Consider the following 6,546-nt stretch of genomic DNA (forward strand, 5'->3'; position numbering starts at 1 on the left):
TTCACTTGCCATCCCTTGAACCCCCCCAGTTTACCCTTATATGGTCCTCATCAATCCCCCGAGACCCTACCCCTCTAGACACCTCCCCCTTTGGAAATCCCCTAAACCTGGTAGCATTGGGGCATGTGATCCCTTTCCCTCCTCCCCTTGAGGCTGTTGGCCCAAGGAAATGTCTATCCTCGTCCATATCCCTCCCTTAGAGATTTCTATTGGTCCCCAGTTAAGCCATCCCCATTGTAACACCTCCCTTTATAAGAGGTTCCCTGGAGCTGTTCGGGGCTTGTCCCCTGTGAGTTGCCTGCAGTGAGGTTGGATTATCCTGTGTGGCAAGCCTCCTTGCTACTTTTTATTCTCTCCCTTATCGGGCCTGCTGACAGCCACTGTGCCTGGAGCTTGAGCTCCCCTGGGCAGAGCTGAGCTCCCGAGGAGCAGCTTTAAAGCCAAGAGCTTCCAGCTGCTCCCCACCCCTGCCGCACACCGCAGGGGCTAGCCTGGGCAGTGGTCGGTGGCGGTCACTGTGACAAGGTAATGCCGTATGAGGTTCAAAGACCTTATAATTATTGTCTTGGGCTGCTGGACACTCCACAAATTTACAGTTGCATGATATTTTGATCCTATGCTATTCTGTAAAAGTGAATATGCTACACTTGAACATATATTTTGTATGTATGTCTTATAATTTCATAAGTTAGTTTTCTGCCAGTTCTTGTAACTGTGAGATGTTATTTGTTATTTAAGCTTACAGAGGAAGCAGCAATTTGGTCCGATGGAGGTATCATAAAGAAAACTGGAATCTGAAATTAGGCATGCAGTGCTCATTTGAGTGTACTGAAACTGATGTTTCCTTCACTGTGGCTTGAGCAAAAATTTGCATAGAGGTAAAACTATGTTACATTGATATCTATATTAACAACAAATATAATCTGATAATCATAATATGGGTGTTCAAAGCATATAAACCTCACTACTACCCTTCAGAAAACAAGTTAATGACATTGTGCTTATTACTACAAGTCTGATACTGATACGTTTGGCAGAGTTAATCACTCCTACAAAACAGATAAAGTCCCAGACAATTTCCAGTTTGTAGAACAGGTATCCTAAAAGTATTTCACACCAAGGGTGGTAGGACTGAAGGGATGAGAGTGCAGAGATAAGCAACTGAGCTTCTCCCTCTGGAAATGGCTCAGTCATGGATTCACTAGGTAAACTTGGTCAGGTTGTTTAAACCTTAGTGTCTTCATTTCCCATGTGTCAAATTGGATATCCTTGGTGAAACACAACAAATGAAAGTCACCGTGTAATCACTAACCACTTTTATTGTTCTGATACTTGCCACCAGCATAATTTTGTATGGCTTCAGTGTATTGCGAAAAAACAGTGTCTTAAAAGAGAGTTGCATGGTGATTTTATGGCTTATAGAGTATCAATGACTATTAAATTATACTGGAAGGTATACTTGGTTGATATTAGTGACATTTTCTTTGACTTTATTGGATTTATTTTAAAAGCCATTAACTTCAAGAAAATGAATAAAGTGGCAAGATAATATTATGCCTTACAATACTGTATAAACAATAATATGCAAATTAATTATTATACCAAAGATCATGGAGTTGAAGTGGTGCAACCTTTCGAATAAATCCATTGCAATAATCTTGTTAATAGCGAAACACATTTCAAGTCCTTATTGTCCTTTTAACACTTTATTGTACATGTGTAATGACTAATGAATGAAAAATATGTTGATATTTGGATTTTATTACGACAGAGAGACAGTTATGTGTAAAGCCCCAGATACTTTAAAAAGGCTGATTACATGCATTGATTGATGATTGGCTTCAAAATAGTTTTCCTTCCCTAGATGAGAAAAGTGATGGTTTTGACCCAGCTCATTCAATCAAAATGTTAATGCAACAGAAAGCATGGCTGCCTGCAGATTCAACAAGCCAGGAGAGAATCTAAATTATGCACCGTTTGTCTCTAATGTATGCTTATGAATAAAATTGTCATTCATTCCCATCCTCTCTGCCAGTGCTGAGACCCAAATATGTTTTTGTCCTGTTGCAGTCAAACAAGGGATTCTGAAGGAAAAAAGGAATTGGTTTTAGTATTTAGTATTTCCCTTAAACTGGAATTATTTCTATTTTTTAAAATACTATTTTCTGTAAGAGGTCCAGGTAGGATAAATGCTTATGATTGGAATGCCTTCTGCACACAATTAAAAAAAAAATATTGCTGAAAATGTATCTATTGAGTTGTCGACATGATACAAACCATTACATAAGTTACTTATGAGTTTTCTTCAGGTCCCCTTCTCTATTATTCCTTTCTTTACCTTTTTCCCTGCTGCTATTTACAGATGAGTTAATGTAACGGTAAATCTTGTCCTCACAGGAGCAGGAGTTCTAACTTTCCAACTGAAACATCTGTGAAGATGGAAGATAGTCTTCTAATCAAGATAGGAAGTAGAGTGAAGAAGTTAGAAATGAACAGGAAAATAGTAAAAGTGTAAATATTAGCTGGTTACAGATTTTTAGCTTCCTACCAACACTGGGAGATGCATCAGTTATTGCTGATGGTTTTATCTGATGTCACTATTTTCTGTACTTGACCATGATTTTGCATACTTTTCCCTCTATGCCACTTTTGTGGATTTTTTCTGGGCCCCACAAGAGAGTGCAAAATCAAATTAGCAGATTGTTAGGAAGAAAGTCTAACTTCCCAGGCCACAGAGTCCTTAGAAGAGAATTTCAGGTATAAGTGCTTTGACTATAACTTTTTCTTAACCAATAAATATATTTTTTAAATGTACGTTATTTACATCATCTAAATAAACCAACTTTGATCATTTATGCTTCTCTTGTCCTTCAGGGAGGTAGAACAGTAAAACAGCTTGAAGCACGCATAGGCCAACAGTGATCATACTTGGAGATGCCCAAAAAAGAGTTGTCAAGGGCCATTACATGCTCAGAGAGCTCAAGGGAAGGACAAATACAAAAGAGGAGAGATGGCATTCTCTCTCATCACCCATCACAGGGAGGTGGGCTAGATAGACAGGTGGCTGCAAGCTGCAGCTCCTGCCCAGCTCCTTTCCATTCAAAACTAGTGACCCTAAACTGGTTACCCAGCACGACTGTGACATCACTGATCACCTGAAGTAGCCCCAGTTTGGGAACTACATGGAAATCACAGGCAGCACAAGCCACAGTTCACCTCTCCATACTTGTGGTTTAGAAATCATTTCAGCTCAGCTAATTCAGTGAAGGCAAATCTGCCTCACAAAGAGAGCTTGAAACAGAACAAAGACACAGAGATCTCCCGCAGAAAACTGCCGTATTTGGCAGAGTCTGTTGACAAGAGCTAGTCAAGATTTTTCCAGTGTAACAGGTTGCCAGAAGAAAATGCCAATGTAACAACACCTAAATGATTTCAAGAGTGTACCAATTTAATTTAAAACCTGGATGGGAAAATTACCAAAATGAGACATTTTGATAAGGTCAAAACATTTCATTTTGACATTTATTTTATATTATCATTTAATATATAGTAAAAATAAAAAAAGATGAAGCAACTTTTTCAACTTTATCAGAACTGCAGTTTTCTACCTTATCAAAACGTAATGCTTCAGAAAAGTTGAAACAAAGTTTTCTGAAACTTTGTGCCTTGCAGGAAAACCTTAGATTTTGACTTTTGTTCCCCTTTAGAAATGAAGGCACATTTAATGTCTGAATTTTGTACGCAAAGAAGTTCCATTTGGAAGACAGTTCTAACATAGTGTTCACCTTTTGATCTTGTAATGTATTATTTCTGAATCATATGAACTGTTGAACAGCTCCTGGCAGCAGATGATGAGGTTGCATTAGACCTAAAGGGTAGAATTCAGTTTTTGATTAAGCTACCTAGATGCATGAGTGACTGTCTTAAACCAAATTCCCCCCAAATGTGTGGAATTAAAATGTAAATATTCATAAATATATAATAAGACTATTAGACTTCATGATTCTCTAAAAGAAAGATTCCCATGTGATTGCTGGGGTCAGTGATGAGGACCTATATGTACCAAAATCATGATGTGGTTTGAAACATAATTAGCAACAAGCAGGCATTTAATCTGGAACTGTCGAAATTCCTCTAGGTGGCAGTTACCTACATCAGGTATTTTCTTTGACAATACTGGCTTAATTTTATAATACGCAAGGATTTTAATTCAGTTGATACAGAGCTCTGCAACAGTACTAAAATTTTGAAATATTAGTCACATGCACATGATTGCTTTCTTATAATGCAATTAATAAACTTTAAGGTTTCAGACAGACATGATGTTTCCTTTGAAAAAATTTTATTATTACATACGAATTTTTCTTTTAAAACTTACTAAACATAGCAGTAGAAATTCAGGTGAATCAGGTGATGAGAGTCTATAGTTCAGCGCAATGTCTGCCACTCATCATGGTGATGAGCTCCTTGGAACTTCTTGTCCATTATTTTTCTTGTTTTTACAGTGGTGCTCTTGAAAACATGGCTCTTCTATATATATCCTGCATAAACCTTGAAACCTGCAGGTGTTCCTCAAACTTGCATAAGATATAGCAGTTCTTATTTCAAAAGCAGACATTTATTGTCTTCCCTATTGTAAAACACAGGTTTTTAAAGCTGTTATCCTCTGGAGGGATGTAAGGAAAGAAAGAGAAGGCAAGACATCAAGAGTTTTTTGCGTTTTTTTGTCTGAACTGGGAGAGGAATGCTGCTCGATATCCTGGGTATCCACAGCACCAAGGATCAACTGTTGAGGGCTGTGGGTACAGCAGATGTAAAGCTCTTTTTCCTCAGAAGTGCAAGTATCCTGTGAAAAATACCAGTGCCTTTTTCAGCCTGCTGACATTCCCAGGAGACCATGGGAGACTATGTCATGCAAAACAAACCACTGCATGATTCATTTCATCATTTCATTTCAAGTAGAGGAAAATGTGCATTCTGATGCTCAGCAAACCATGCCCTTAAGTTCAGGTAGTGACAAAGTAATAAACCCACTTTTTTTTGTTTTGTTTCTATCAAGTTCTGTCTTTGTGATTTTTTTTTTGCCACCTGAATCTTTCGTGGTTTGTACTGCAGACTGCACAGCTGGGGTGATACATCATGTCAAATCATACAGACATGCTCATGATGTCCACTCACACCTCACTGGATGCGGCACACTGATAGGAGGAGGTATTGCATGACAAATTCTATGTCTATATCACTATGTGCATGCATGAACAGGTGGAATTGGGGGATTCATCTGATGCTTTTGAATCAGCAGCTGTTTGGATAAATACTTCTTCCCCTCTAAGGATAGCAAAATGAATGCTGAAAGGAGAAAAACCAACAACAAAACAATATAAAAAGTGATTCATACTCATATTCTTAGGCTGGAGACCATGTAGAATAGATATAAGACTGGAAAAAAATGATAATTTGGTTAAAGTCAATTATTCTCATGAATGTTCAGCTGTGGAGCATCAATTTGTGGCAGATTTATTACAGAGGTATCACTGAAACTGACCACCACATAAAGTCTAGTGGAAGGTGTCCCTGTGTATGGCAGGGGGTTGGAACTAGATATCTTTAAAATCCCTTTGAACCCAAACCATTCTATGGTTCTTCCTCATTACTTTCAACATTTTTGTGTTTTTCTTCTCTTCTCTTAAGCTCAGAGAAGTCTCTGCCTGACATAGCTGAAGATTATATTGCCATCATTGCTAGATTTGTTTCTAATTTCTTCCAATCTACACACAAAGCTCTCTCACATGACCTTTTTGAAGGAATCATCTAGGCTAACTGGCTAAGCTGGGTTCTTCTGCCTCTTGAGCTGACAATCCACCATGAAGACAGCACACAGGCCTGATAGCTCCCAGCAGGACTTTGGGGATCTTTTGTGATGAATTGGGAAAGAACGGTAGTTGACATCTGTATCAGTGGACTTCAGGATGTTCAAGTCAGCAGGTACCCATGCTTAAAACTTGGCCTCGCACTGTGGGGAAACATAGAAGGTGGAAAAGATTTCAGGTGTGAGAAATAAAAGCAGGTTTCAGGAAATAAGGCAGAAAACAAGTTAGGATTTAGCTCTGGCTGTGAAAAGATAGAAGAAGTTACAGTTATACAGCAAGCAAGGACATTAAAAACAATGGTTAGAGTTTCTAGGTTTGGCCTAGATAGATTTTGAAGTTGCAAAAAAATATGCTTAGCAAGATAGATAAGTATAAACTTAACAATGGAATATTGTGTATTGTTATATTAAGGCATAACAAGCCAGCATTGTGTTTAGCAGATGTACGTGCGCTGTTGGGGGTTGGTTAAGAGAGCTGTCTGTAACTTTTAGAAGCATGCTATTGGCTAAAAAGCTTCTAAGAATGCTCTGTAACCAGGAACTCGTTGGATGCCTGTGACGGTGTGAGCTTTGTACCCACTCTGTCTCAACTCTGTATATGAGACTGATACCAGAATGAAATAATAAAAGACTCCTGGAGCGCCTGTCCAGGCTCCCTGTCCCGTTTGTTGACAAAA

Source organism: Corvus brachyrhynchos, unplaced genomic scaffold (genome assembly GCF_000691975.1).
Source record: "Corvus brachyrhynchos isolate BGI_N302 unplaced genomic scaffold, ASM69197v1 scaffold116, whole genome shotgun sequence".
Lineage (NCBI taxonomy): Eukaryota > Metazoa > Chordata > Aves > Passeriformes > Corvidae > Corvus > Corvus brachyrhynchos.